Raw genomic sequence first — 15,105 nt, 5'->3', positions numbered from 1 at the left:
ATCAGTGGGCCCCGATCGCGGGCCTGGCCCCATTGGAGCCCCCCCCCCCCCCCGCCCCCCCCCACAGGCCGCCCCCGACCCTGCACGCAGAGTTCCAGCAGGCTGTGACCAGGTGTGGGCGGCGGCGGGTCTCTGCCTTTTTACAGCGGCCGCTCGGCTCATCCCGGGCCGAGAATCGGCGGCCCAGCCGCGTACAGCGGCCCGCGACTGGCTCCGCACCAAACGTGCCAGCGCCAATGGCTCTGCGGAGAATCGCGTGCTGGCGTCAGAGCAGCGTGGGAGAATCCCGCCCCATGATCGGCACAGGCGTGGACGGCAAAGGGCCTTTCCTGCACTGTACTTTTCTTTGTTCTTTGAATTTTTTGAGAGGGTGATTTGGTGTGTAGATGAGGGCAGTGCAGTTGATATCGTCAACGTTGACTTCAGTAAGGCTTTTGACAAGGTAACGCATGGGAGACTGGTCAAGAAGGTAAGAGCCGATGGAATCCAGGGCAATTTGGCAAATTGGATCCAAAATGACATCATGGTCGGAGGCAGAGGGTGATGGTTGAAGTTTGTTTTCGTGACTGGGAGCCTGTGTTCATTGATGTTCCGCAGGGATTGGTGCTGGGTCTCTTGCTATTTGTACTGTACATTAATTATCGGTGTCGTAAATAGCAAGGAGGAAAGCCGTGGATTATAGGATGGTGTAGATGGGCTGGTCAGATGGGCAGAACAATGGTGTGGTGATGTGCATCAATGTAAATACATGTAGGTTAGCTAGACACTAGAGGGAGCGCAAGAGACATCACACACACACACAAACTCAACCAATAGATCAGTTAGATAGGACACAACCAATGGACATTCACGATACTCACAGAGGTGACACGACCACAAGAGGGCATTACACCAACCCATATATAGAGGACACCACACACATGATCTGCCTCTTTCCAGTGGAGACAGTCAGTGAGTAGAGACACAGGGTTGATTCAATATTACACCCACCACGTGGATTGCAGCAACTGGTTAGTCAGTCTGGGAGGCTATAGTAGAATTAGCAGTAGTGTCGAACCCAAGTAATAGAAGCGTAAATAGTTTAATCAACGTGTTGAAGTTATCTCCATGTCTGAACCTTCCTTTGTCAAGTGCACCACAAGGAAGCCGCTTATGTTACACCTAAAACAACAAATCAAGTGGCAAGTGGAATTTATCCCTGAAAAGTGTGAGCTGATGCATTTTGGGAGGAGTGACCTGGCAAGAGAATATACAATGAATGGAAGGACACTAGGAAGTACAGAGGACCAGAGGTACTTTGGAATGCATGTCCAAATATGCCTGAAGGCATCAGGACAGGTAAATTAGGTGTTCAAAAAGCCATATGGGATACTTGCCTTTATTAGCCAAGGCACTGAACATAAGAGCAGGGAGGTTATGATGGAGCTGTATGAAACACTCGTTAGGCCACAGCTAGAGTACTGTGTGCAGTTCTGGTTGCCACACTATAGGAAGGATGTGTTTGTACTAGAAAGGGTGCAGAGGAGATTCACCAGGATGTTGCCTGAGTTGGAGCATTTCAGCTATGAAGAGAAGCTGGTGAGGCTGGGGCTGTTATTCTGAGAGCAGAGAAAGCTGAGGGGAGGACCTGATCGAGGTGTACAAAAATATGAGGGACATAGATATGGTAAATAGGAATAAACGTCTCTCCTGATTAGTGGTGTCAATAACCTGGGGGCATAGATTTAAACTGAGGGGTGGGACATTTAGAGGGGATTTGAGGAAAATCCTTTCACCCAGACGGTGGTGGAAATTTGGGACTTACTGCCTGAAAGGGGGGTAGAGGCAGGAACCCTCACAACATTTAAAAAGAAAATATTTAGAGTACCCAATTCATTTTTTCCAATTAGGGGGCAATTTAGTGTGGCCAATCCACCTAGCCGGCACATCTTTGGGTTGTGGGGGCAAAACCCATACAAACACAGGGAGAATGTGCAAACTCCACACGAACAGTGACCCAGAGCTGGGATCGAACATGGGACCTCGGTGCCGTGAGGGTGCAGGGCTAACTCACTGCGCCACTGTGCAGTTTGACAACTTTTACCATTCACAACATTTAAGAAGTATTTAAATGAGCACTTAAAATGCCTTAGCATACAAGGCTATGGACCAAGTGTGAGAAATTGGGATTAGAATAATAGGTGCTTGATGGTCAGAAAATGACCCAATTACATATTGAAGGCCTCATTTGAATCTACCCCATCACACTCTTGGGCAATACATTCAAGGTGACCAACTCTCACATAAATAATGAAGGGAAACTGGCTGGTTTAGCTCAGTGGGTTGGACAGCAGGTTTGTGATGCAGAATGAGGCCAACAGGGAGGGTTCAATTTTTGTACCTGCTGAGGTTATTCATGAAGGCCCTGCCTTCTCAACCTTGTCCCTCGCTTGGGGTGTGGTGATCATCAGGTTAAATCACCACCAGCCAGCTCTCCCCCTCAAAGGGACTTTACCTTACTGACATGGGGGTTGGTTCGAGTAGGGTGGAGGGAGGATGCAGCCAGTGCTGCGAGAGCAGGGCTGTTGGAAGGGGGAATCCAGAGCTGTGATGGTGAGGGTTGAAGGGGACAAACAGGTGAAGAGCGTATGTTGCACATGCTCAAGACTTAATGGTCCAAATTACGGGAAAAACAGTGTTCCAGATGCATGCAACCTGGGAGATAGTAGTCTCAAATATGGAACAATCACTTAAGGTAAAGGACCCTGAGTACAGTACAGACCCTAAGCACTGGCAGCATGAAAGAGTTTTCCCTACGTCACCATGGCTTCTTTTGCCAATTACCTTAACTCTGTGTCTGCTGGTTCTCAGTGCTTCCACCAATGGGAACAGTTTCTCTCCTTATCTACTCTGTCCCGCCCTCTCAAGGTTTTGAATACCTCTCTCCAGGTCAAAACCCATTTATTGAGGTTGAATAGAATCTTAGAATGATTTAAGACGCACAACAAAACCATTTGGCCTGTTGAACCCATGTTGGCTCTCTTCAAGAGCAGTTTAGAATCATAGAATTTAAGCTGACCTCACTCCCCTGCCCTTCGCCATGAATCCCAATTTGGTTCAAGAATTAGGGGGTAGAAATTCATCTTGGGATGTGGTGCAAAAACAAGTAAAGTCTAGGGCAGCACAGTAGCATAGTGGGTAGCACTATGGCTTCACAGCGCCAGGGTCCCAGGTTCGATTCCCGCTTGGGTCACTGTCTGTGCGGAGTCTGCACGTTCTCCCCCTGTCTGCGTGGGTTTCCTCCGGGTGCTCCAGTCTCCTCCCACAGTCCAAAGATGTGCAGGTTAGGTGGATTGGCCATGCCAAATTGACCTGAGGTTAGATGGGGTTGCAGGGTTACGGGGATAGTGTGGAGATGTGTGGTTAAGTAGGGTCTTTCCAAGAGCCGGTGCAGACTCGATGGGCTGAATGACCTCCTTCTGCGCTGTAAATTCTATGATTGGATCACTTATTTTTTGCAGTGCCTAATATTCAGTTCCATTCACTGCCCCAAAGTCTGTTTTGATTTATCTCACTGCTAATACAACTTCAAATGTTCAGGTCGTCTCACAGATAGGTTTTATGCTTAATATTCATGTAAATCAGAGGGGGTAAAATTGATAAATGTCACTGTTCAATGTTGTATCCTGCATTCACAGAAACTCCTCATGTTTAGGAGTCAGCAAAGCAATTCTGTTTGCCTGATATTTTCTTATGGACACACTCCCCATTTATTTCAGTGAGGAGAGCATTGATATAGGTAAAATAAGCCAAGTAAAATATATAGAATTACATCGAAATTATAAAACAGAAACTGGTATTCAATCCATACTGATGGATAGCCTCCGCGCAAGCAGTAGCACATTTCACAGTCTCACAATCATCTCATTCTCTCACATTTGGTCTATTATCTTAAGGCCCCTTGTACTAAACCCCTCAACTACTGGAAGCAACTGTTTCTATTACACTATCCCAAGTCTTTATAATTCTGAACAGCTCTATCAAGTCACCCGTATTCTGCTCTGCTCTAGGCTTCAAATTCTCAAGTCTTTCATCATATTGGTTCTCTCAAATATGAGTAGCACTCCAATGTATCTGCGCTGTTCTGTCTCTGTTGCCCAAACATCCTTATATTGTCGAGCTCAAGGCTGGACTTGGTGCCCCACCTGTTAGTACTAAAATTTGTATTACATTTTTTTATTTTTTCGAGTACCCAATTCATTTTTTCCAATTAAGGGCCAATTTAGCGTGGCCAATCCACCTAACCTGCACATCTTTGGGTTGTGGGGGCAAAACCCACGCAAACACGGGGAGAATGTGCAAACTCCACACGGACAGTGACCCAGAGCCGGGATCGAACCTGGGACCTCGGCGCCATGAGGCAACAGGGCTAACCCACTGTGCCACCATGCTGCCCTTGTATTACATTTTTAATGTTGCTTTGTCCAACGCAAGGCCTTGGCCAATCAGAGTTGACTTGCCAACCAATCACCACCCTTTTCTCCTGTAGTATAAATTGTTGTGATCGTTTGAAATTGGCATTTTTACATTTGTCCTGATGAGTTCAAGATGCAAAGCTTCAACAATACCACCGTTTTTTATAGATTCACCATTACGTCTTGACTTTTATATTCTCCAGATAAAGCACAACGGGCAGGAATTTCTGGCCCTCTCCGCAAGCGGCTGGGCCACCTATTTCGGTAGCAAAGAAGGTCCCTCGATTTTGAGGCTCAGGCCTCATGTAAATTTGTTATCAGATAGGCGTTCCAATGCAGTGTGCTGGATTGAGGCCTCAAGTTCAGGTTAGGGTGGCTGCCAGCATGGTGAGTTGCCAGCTGATGATTAGCGATCGAGGTGGGTGGTGGTCGTGGTGCAGCAGCAAGCTATATTATTGATGTGTCCTCAGAAGTGCACTCCTGGAGATGAATGGGAAGAATCCCAGCTTTAGTTTCAATGAGTCAACCACAATATATTACCAACAATCAACAATCCTCTGGAGCACAAAGTGCCACAATTACTGTATGATCAATGGACCTCATCTAGCTATTATCAGTAAGAAGTCTTACAACACCAGGTTAAAGTCCAACAGGTTTGTTTCGATATCACTAGCTTTCGGAGCGCTGCTCCTTCCTCAGGTGAATGAAGAGGTATGTTCTAGAAACATATATATAGACAGATTCAAAGATGCCAGACAATGCTTGGAATGCGAGCATTAGCAGGTGATTAAATCTTTACAGATCCAGAGATGGGGTAACCCCAGGTTAAAGAGGTGTGAATTGTGTCAAGCCAGGACAGTTGGTAGGATTTCGCAGGCCAATATATTTTGTCTATATATATGTTTCTGGAACATACCTCTTCATTCACCTGAGGAAGGAGCAGCGCAGACAGCATCGATACCAGCGACCATCAGCATAATAATGTAGCAGCCATCTACATACTAATAAGCAATCCCCGGGAGCAATTGCAACATTTAGGACAAACAAAGCTAAACCAAACTCCTGGGCGCCTGCAGGAGCCAACACAAAAGAGGTTAACGAACATCTCAAGACCGTCCATCGATCAGGGAACCGCTCCAGTATTGGAGAAATCGAACCAAGCGTTTGGAACGAAGTCCAATCACCTAGAACCAGGTACAGGGTCTGCCCCGAAAGGCGGGAAGCCCCTGGGGACTATAAAAGTTAAGCCCCAAGTTCAAATCGTTCTCCTTGACCGGGTCACTCAGCAACACGAAGCAACCCCTGAGAGTGAACAGTCCAAGCCGCCACATCCCTGAAGTAAGTCTCAAGTCGACGCTCGCTACGAGATAGGCGCTCCTCGCTACCAGTCCATACCGGCTTTGAATCCCGCAGTTTCAGATTCCGAACGAAAGGCCATTTGTTCCCCTGACCTGGTGGGCCAGTCCGAAGTTAAGTATAGGCTTGTTAGTTGTAGAAGTAGCTTAGATGTAGAATTTGTGCATGAGTAGAGATTACTGTGTATAATAAATGTGCTTTGATTTGGATCTTACTAATTGGTGTGTTAAGTTATTGATCATTACTTGGACTTGAACCTCGTGGCGGTATCATAAAGATACCTGGCGACTCGAGAGCAAAGGTTATAAAACAGAGCCAATTGAACCAACCAAAAGTTAGCAACACAGCACTGTGGGTATACCTACACCACATGGATTCCAGAGGTTCAAGAAGACTCACCACCACCTTCTCAAGGGCGTTTAGGGATGGGCAGTGAAAGTGCTGGTCTAGCCAGCGACACCCACGTTCTGCGAAAGAATTTTAAAAACATTTTCGTCTAAATTATACATTTACTAGATAGTGCTTACAGGAGGAACGCACACATCCCAAAGACTCATTTCAAAATACTATAATTATATGGAGATATGGAAGATTCGAAGTCTGTAAAAATGATCATGGATCTTGAAGTTGGTACAGTTGCTGTGGGGACTAAAACTTTCCGCAAAAAGCTTTGCTGGCATTTTACTCGAATATAGGCTGTTGTTACTTTACAAAGTTTAATAAAACCACTCTTTATGCCTGTCAGTGCTTCCTCTGACTAATCCAAGCCCAGAACCAGCCACTTCAAGCAAGCAATTCCCTGCAGGGACAATTCTGGGGGTAAATAAGATACATTTTGTTACTGTACATCTTTTGGCTGAGTTGTATTCTATTATAGTGTCTCCTCCAAACATGAGTGACCCTGAATAGTCACACCACTAAAGTGCATAATGAAACGAGAAATTGTCAACACAACGTTGTACAGAAGAAGCCTTTGAAACATGTTTTGTAGCCTACTATTTTAGTTGGAAATATTTTAAAACTACGTTTGGAGTTCCCAATTTCTTTTCCAGTTAAGCTGGCAATTTAGCGTGGCCAATCCACCTAACCTGTACATCTTTGAGTTGTGGGGGTGAGACCCGCGCAGACACAGGGAGAATACGCAAACTGTACACGGACAGTGACCTGGGGCCAGGATCGAACCCGGGACCTCGGCGCCATGAGGCAGCAGTGCTAACCACTGCGCCACTGTGCCGCCCAATTGGAAGTATTTTCAATCTCAATTAAAGGACAGATTACTTCAGGGGTCAGTCTCCATTGGCCATACAACCATTAGGTAGTGGTTCTTTACCTGGTTTACAAATAGAAACAGCCAGGAAATGTGCCCGAGATTCTCTGTTGCGGGTCCGCCCTGCTACCGCTGCTAGCGAGGACGGAGAATTTGGCGCTTAGCCAAAATCTCCCATTCACTGCAGTGGAACCGGAGAGTCCCTCTGGCATGAATGGATGGAGAATCCAGTCCAATATAACAGTTCGAAGAAGTCAACTCAATTGTCCCTTAGTGTCTCCTCCAACGTTAAGATAGAACACTGAGGCTGGATTCTCCGCCCCGCCACATTTCCCTTCCACCCCGCCACCGGGATGCTCCGTTACGCCGGCAGGTCAATGGGGATTTCCCATTGTGGGGCAGCTCCACGTCGTCAGGAAACCCCGGGCTGCAGGCAAAGCGGATAATCCCGCCAGCGGAGAATCCAGCCCCTCATGCACCTTGGAAGGGTAAAACAAATATCAATTGAGTGAGAGCTGCTGGAGTTGGAACCTACAGGAGTAGGCCATTTGGCCATCCGAGCCTGCTCAACCGTTCAACTAGATCAGCCCTGCTCTGTTTGTGCTCTCTACTCCATCTTCCTGTCTGCCCCCCTCCACAATTCTTGACTCCCTTAAGCCTATCTCACTCAGCCTTAAATAAATTCAACGGCCCAGCCTCCACTGCTTTCGGGGAAAAGAGAATTCCAGAGACTAACGATCCTCTGAGAGCTTTGGGCCCCATTTTAAACAATGAAAAGTTCCACCTTCCTGGAGATGTTCCTATTATCACATTTCCCTTACGTTGCTTCATTTTGTATCTCCACATACAGCTTAGAGTAATTCTACGATTCTCAGTAACAAAGCAAATCAACCAGCTTTTCCACAGAGAAGGTTGAAATAGACAGATTTTTAATCGGTAAGGGAATCAAGAGTTACGGGGATAAGGTGGGAAAGTGGAGTTGAGATTTAACATATCAAATTGGTCATGCTCTCACTGGGTAGCACGGTGGCACAGTGGTTAGCACAGCTCCAGGGTCCCAGGTTCGATTCCCGGCTTGGGTCACTGTCTGTGTGGAGTCTGCACGTTCTCCCCGTGTCTGCGTGGATTTCCTCCGGGTGCTCCGGTTTCCTCCCACAGTCCAAAGATGTGCGGATTAGGCGGATTGGCCGTGATAAATTGCCCTTCGTGTCCAAAAACATTAGGTGGGGTTATTGGGTTACGGTTGTAGGGTGGAGGCGGGGGCTTAAGTGGGGTGCTCTTTCCAAGGGCAGGTGCAGACTCGATGGGCCGAATGGCCTCCTTATGCACTGTAAATTCTATGGAATGGTGGAGCAAGCTCAATGGGCTGAATGGCCTACTTCTGCTCCTACGCCTTATGGGCCGAGAGTTTCGGCGTGCCCCTGCGGCATGTTTTGCGGCGGTAGAGGCAGCCTGCCATTGGCCGGCAGCATGTTCAGAAGAACCCACTGCGGTCAATGGGTTTCCCATTCTACGCCCCCCCCCCCCAATCCGTGAAACCCAGGGCAGGGGTTCTCCATTGACGGGACTGGAAAATCATGCTAGAGAGATCGAACAGAAAATTCCCGCCATGCTCTCATGGAATCCCTGCCATTTCAACTGATCCTGATTCTAATTAGGCAACGTCCCAGGCAGAAAACTCCAAGCTAGAAAAATTAGTTGGCATTGAAACATTGAACCATGTTACTCCTTCGAATAATTAGCCCACGTGACAATTAGAATTTATTTTTTATGTTTCATTCTTTGCTGTAATGCTATGGATCATTTGAAACCTTAGCACAGGAACCTCGCGTGTAACTGCCAGAGGCATTGCAAAACTTTGCAGAACTTTTCTTTTAATTAGTGCTCTTATTAAAGTGCTTGTGAGCTAAAGGGAAAATTTCTTCACGGGTTTCAGATTACACACCACAGTCAGCTCAGGAGTCTCAAGCAAGGCATGTAAAGGTGCCATAGGTTTTGTGGTGACGGTATTGCTTGGCAGACTGTAAAGGTGCATGTGAACGTTTAAAAGAAAATTTCACAAACACGTGGCTCTGAACATCACAGCCAAATCAACTCAAACCACTCTCAAGCAGCAATTTCAAACAGGTCTAAGGTTTCGAAAGGATCGTAAATATTTCAAATTTGTAAAAAAAAAACATTGCCCCAGCTTCTGCTTCATGCATTTCTGTCAAATCTCTTGGTTTCCACACATGTAACTGTGTCAGGGCACAGCCCCACCACACGTGTGCTTTTCTTGATATTTTGTTTGTTAATTACAGCTCAGAAGGAGGCCATTCGGCCGACCGTGCCTTCAGCGGCTCCCAAAAGAGCAACCTAGCTAGTCCCATTCCCCAGCCCTATCTCCGTACCCCTCTAAATGAATCCCTTTCAAATATATATCCAGCTCTCTTTTGAAACCTCCTATGGAATCCACCTCCACCACTCTCCCAGGCAGCGCATTCCAAACCCCAACAACTCTCTGAGTAAAGAAGCCTCTCCTCATCTCACTCCTCGCTCTCTTGCTGACCATCTTGAAATTGTGACCCCCCCACCCCCCGATGTGTCTTGGAAATCATCACAGAAAGCTTCTAAGCTTCGTCTTTTTGCTGCATTGCTCAGTGTGCGACTGATCGGGGTGGAAACCTGTCTCAGGCGGTGGCACTGAACAGGCGATATTGGATTAGCTGCCCATTAGAGATAGCGTAGAAATGATGGGCCAAGTGGTCTCCTTCTTGTTAATTTTCTCTGAGACCAGATGGTGAAGTAGGAGACCAGATGCCAATCATTTCTGCTTAATACCATAATGCAACATCTGCCTCCTCATTAAACAATGCCCAGTGTCCCAGAGGTCTTTCTTTATATGTGCTCAAGGTACAATCCATCAATGCCCGCCACCTGTATATCATTAACCTTACTAATACAATTAACACGCTATTAACACTTATATATGGTAACCATTCTATGATTCAATGGCATTTAATTCTATTGGCTGCAATAGAACTGAATAGTAAATACTGCTTTCAATGGGCGGCACGGTGGCACAGTGCTGAGCACTGCTGTTTCAAGTGCCAGGGATCTGGGTTCAATTCCTGCCTTTGTGTGACTGTCTGTGTGTAGTTTATACGTTCTCACCGTACCTGCTTGGGTTTCCTCCGGGTTCTCCGGTTTTCTCCCACAACGCAAAGATGCTCAGGTTTGGTGGGTTGGCATGCTAAATTGTCCCTTTGTGTCCAAAGTGTCAGATGGGGTGATGGGATTACAGAAATAGGGTGGAGGACTGGGCCTAGGTAGGGTGCTCTTTCGGAGGGTATGTGCAGACCGGTTGGCCCAATGGCCTCTTTCTGCACTGGATGGGTTCTATGATTCTCCGATCCTTTGCTTTCTGGAGCTTACAGGCAGGATGCAAAGGGACAGTGGGATCAGGACCCATGACTGGGCCTCCCAGTTCCTCATTCATCTTTCAACTGAGTTTTCCTGTGCAGTTTTAAAGTACCATCCTGCCTGTACAGTCAAAACGAAACATAATCTAAAGGAGTGTGAAACCACAGTGTTGCTTGACCAAGTACCAGGGAACGGCCACATATTTTGCAGCAAATAATAGTCCACGATTTGTTAAAGTTGGAAAATCCTGGCATGGGATCTGCTAGATGATTACTGACTGGTGCCAACAATGGTGTAGAGCAAATATTAATAAAGACTGAATTGCTGTGACGTTTGGGAGCCTCGCATGACATCCTTTTGTTTTAAACGTGGACAAGTGGCATAAAAATATAGTTTACACGACATACGTTTTACATTTTTAAAATTGCTTTTATAGGGCTCGATTCAACCAAATGGGAACAAAGTCCCATAGCGAGCATGTTTAGCCACATGTTTCCCGCCGCTTGCAGCACTGAGAAACACATGACTATTCAATGCGACTCGCGTTGTATAAAGGGCCTCAATGGGAATGCACGGCCAATGTCGCACAGAGCCCCGTTTTATACACTGGGGAGCTCCAGTGTAGCGATTTTTAAATGGCACCCCGATCTCTGAGGCTCCCAAAGCGATCCCCGACCTCCCCCCAGCCCAAACGCACTGTGGGAGGGTTCTCGGAACCCGCCTACCCCCAATACCCACGAAGGGCATCCCCGGTCCGATCGTGCACCTGCACAAAATGCCAGCTTGGCACCTTGGCAGTGCCAACCTGGCACCCAGGCAGTGCCCATGCCAGACTGGCACCTAGATGCCACTGCCAGGATGCCAGGTTAGCACTGCCAGGGTGCCCAGGTGGTACCAGCAGTGCCAGGGCACCACCCTGTACGAAGGACATGCAGCTGGGAACCTCCGACCTCTGGGAGACCCCGGCATGTGCCGTCTGACCCCTGTTTGTGGGGACCAGTGCTGAACAGCGCTCACCCGAGGTCTCCGAGGTGAATGGGATGAATCCCAAAGCCTCAGGTACCTTGAGAATCTGCACATTAGAGTGCGACTTACTGTCTCTCTCTAATATGCCAAAAAGTGATCTTTTTTGGATCTCGCGAGGCGTTGCAAGTCAGGTAGATCCCGGGAGCGGGATCTCCTGGCTTTTGCCCGCTGCGCTGCGGCGAGCTGCTTTTCCGGCGCAGTGTGGCCATTGGATCGTGCCCATAGCTTTTGCAAACCCATGTTAGCGGAATCAGTGACCAATTGAAAGCAAACCTGCTGTGATTCGCTAAGGCTGTGATGGGCAACCTCGGCTAGTGTGTGGGCCACATGGGTGGCCTTCCTTCATCTCAGAGGACTGCAAGATTGAACTCGAGCTTGTTCACTAACCATGACCCCATGAAGACGTCCGGTGGCAGAATGTAGGAGATGATTGCACGTTGGGTGGCTCCTGTTTGAGGCTTGAATTTTTAGGATTTAATACTCGGTCCCAGGGGCAATATTTCATCACATAAGTGCAGGAAGACATAAGGAAGGAGGGGGATGTTCAACAACCAAAGGAAAGCTGCTGTGAAGAAGGCGGTTAGTGAAGGTTCGCCATCGTGTGGAAAGGTCGGCTCGAAAGATGGCGGAGGCTGGGTCGCTGTGTGGGGCCGCACTGTTCACGGCAGAAAAGGAGACCGAGGTGATGATTGTGAAATTTGAAAAACAGTTTGCAAAGCACATGGAGATGGAAGGAGATGATGGCGACACTGACGGTGGTGGCGGAGAAGGCGATTGCCCCGGTGAAGGCAGCGGTGTCGAAGGCATTAGCCAAGCTGTGGGAGCAGTGTGAGAAACTGAAGCCAAAATCTGAGGATCGTGGGCCTGCGCGAAGGGGTGAAGGGCCTGAGGCCGACTGAGCACTTTACCAAGGTGGTGGCGGAGCTGTTCGGGAAGGGGGAAGATCCCTCCCGGTACGAACTGGATCGGTCTCATCGGTCGTGGAGGCCTAAACCAAATGCGAATGTGCTGCCAAGAGCAGTGATTATTTGTTTCCATAGGTCCATGCGAAGGAGAAGATCCTGAGTTGGGCAAAGCAGAAGTGGGAGGTGCAGTGGGCCCGAGCTGATATACGTATATACCAGGACTTAACCGTGGAGTTGGCGAGGAGGCGGGCGGCCTTCGGCTGAGTGAAGACGGCACTATCTAACAGCAGGGTGCGGTTTGGCACAGTATACCCAGCTAAGTTCAGGGTGACCTACAACTCCAAAGTCTTTTACTTTGAGGTGGTGGAAGCGACAGAGGCGTTTGTGAAGGCAGAAGGACTGCAGCAGAAGTGAGAAATGGGACTGAGGATGGGTCTTGGACTGAGGGTAGGGGGGGATGGAAGATTGTATATAGTTCTATTTTTTATTTTATGTTGTTGTATGTGCTAAATTGGGTGAAGCTGCCTCTTTGGGTAAGGCAGGAGGTGGTTTTTTTTTGCAATGCTGGTGTTCTGGGGTTTTCTGTTTCCACTGGGCTTGTTTGTTTGAAGGGGATTTCTTTGTTATCCTGGGACCGGGCGGGGGAGGGAGGGCATTGGAGGGGTGTGGGTCCTGGGTAGGGGCCTCCACACTACCAAGCTCAAGCTGGCTAGTGAACGGCTGGTTGAACAGGCTTTGATGGGCCTAGGAGGTGTGAAAAGTGGGTGTAAGGGACTGATACTGGGTGAAGTGTTTGCGAGAGGAATGGATGGAGGCATTCTGGGGGGGGGGGGGGGGGGGGTCGGTGGCAATAATGGGACGGGGCGTGTCAAGCCCAGAGAGCAGGGGCCGGAGTTATGATGATGGCAGACAGGAGGGCCGGGGGGAGAGACACCCGGTCAGGATAGTTACGTGGAAAGTGAGGGGCTTGGGGGGGCCAATGGAGAGGTTGAGAGTATTTGCACATGCTAAAAACTTAAAGGCCGATGTCATGCTACAGGAGACTCATCTGAGGGTGAAAGACCAGGTGCGGGATTCTCCAATCCCACGGCAGAGTGTCCACGCTGTCATATACGCCATCGCGTTTTACAACGGCGTGAACGGGCCGCTGCCACGACTAATTCCGGCCCCTCCAGGGGGCCAGCACGGCGCTGGAGCGGTTTGCGCGCTTCAGCTGCAGATCCTGGCACGAACTGTGCGCCGCGGGATCCGTGCATGCGCAGTTGTGCCGGTGCCAATGAGGACATGCGCAGTGGCCTCCTTCAACGTGCCGGCCCCAACGCAACATAGAACATAGAACATACAATGCAGAAGGAGGCCATTCGGCCCATCGAGTCTGCACCGACCCACTTAAACCCTCACTTCCACCCTCTCCCCATAAGTCAGTAACCCCACCCAACCATTTTGGACACTAAGGGCAATTTATCATGGCCAAACCACCTAACCTGCACATCTTTGGACTGTGGGAGGAAACCGGAGCACCCGGAGGAAACCCACGCAGACACGGGGAAAACGTGCAGACTCCGCACAGACAGTGACCCAGCAGGGAATCGAACCTGGGACCCTGGAGCTGTGAAGCCACAGTGCTAACCACTTGTGCAACCATGCTGCCCCCGTGCCGCTCTGCGGAGAATCGCATGCCTGTGCGGGGCCGCGTGGCGCGATTCGCACGGCCCGCCGCCGATTCTCCGACCCGGCACATGGTCGGAGAATCCCGCCCCAGGTGAGGCACAGGAAGGGCTGGGTGAGCCAAGTGTTTCATTCGGCATTTGACAGTAGGGCGTGGGGGGTAGCGGTTTTGATGGGTCAGAAAGTAAGGTTCCAGGTGGTGAAGGTGGTGGTGGACCAGGGGGGTAGGTATGTGATAGTAACAGCGGCTTTGGAAGGGAGGTTGATGGTGTTGGCAAATGTGTATGGCTCTAACTGGGATAATGCAGGATTTGTGAGGAAGGTGTTTGGGGCCATTCCGGACCTTGGTTTGCAAAAGCTAATAGTTGGGGCGGGGGGTGGTTGGAATTTGGTGCAAGAGCCAAGAATGGATAGGTCACAGCCGCACTTGCTCACCCAGTTTTGGGGGGCAAGGCACTGACTGGGCTTTTAAGGGAAATGGAAGAGGTGGACCCGTGGAGGTTCTTGAGGTTTATTCGAGGGTGTACTTTTTCATACTAGGGAAGACATTGCTGGCGGGTGTAGGGGATTAGAGTATTCGGCGATAGCGATCTCGGATCACGCGCCGCATTGGGTGGACATGGTCCTGGAGAAGAGCGTAGCACAGAGACCGGGATGGAGAATGGATGTGAGGTTCCTGGGGGACCCAAATTTTTGTGAGAAGATCAGGAAGGCGATTGAGGAGTACGTGTGCTTTATCTGTACGGGGGAGTATCGCAGGCGGTGGTCTGCGAGGCCCTGAAGGAGGTAGAGAGGGGGTAGGTGATATTGTTTAAGGCCAAGGTAGATAAAGAGGAGAGGGAAGAGCTTCAAAGGCATATAGAAGAGATGCTGGAGGTAGACAGGAGAATGCAGATCTGGCACCTTTGGACAGAAGGAGGGGGCTTCAGGCTAGCTTTGATTGGTTGTCCACAGGGAAGGCAAATGAGGTGGGTGAGGACAGCGATTTATGTGTTTGTGGAGTATGTTGGCAAGCCAACTTCAGAGG

Source organism: Scyliorhinus torazame, chromosome 21, assembly GCF_047496885.1.
Source record: "Scyliorhinus torazame isolate Kashiwa2021f chromosome 21, sScyTor2.1, whole genome shotgun sequence".
NCBI classification, from domain to species: domain Eukaryota; kingdom Metazoa; phylum Chordata; class Chondrichthyes; order Carcharhiniformes; family Scyliorhinidae; genus Scyliorhinus; species Scyliorhinus torazame.
This window is presented reverse-complemented; position numbering follows the sequence as displayed.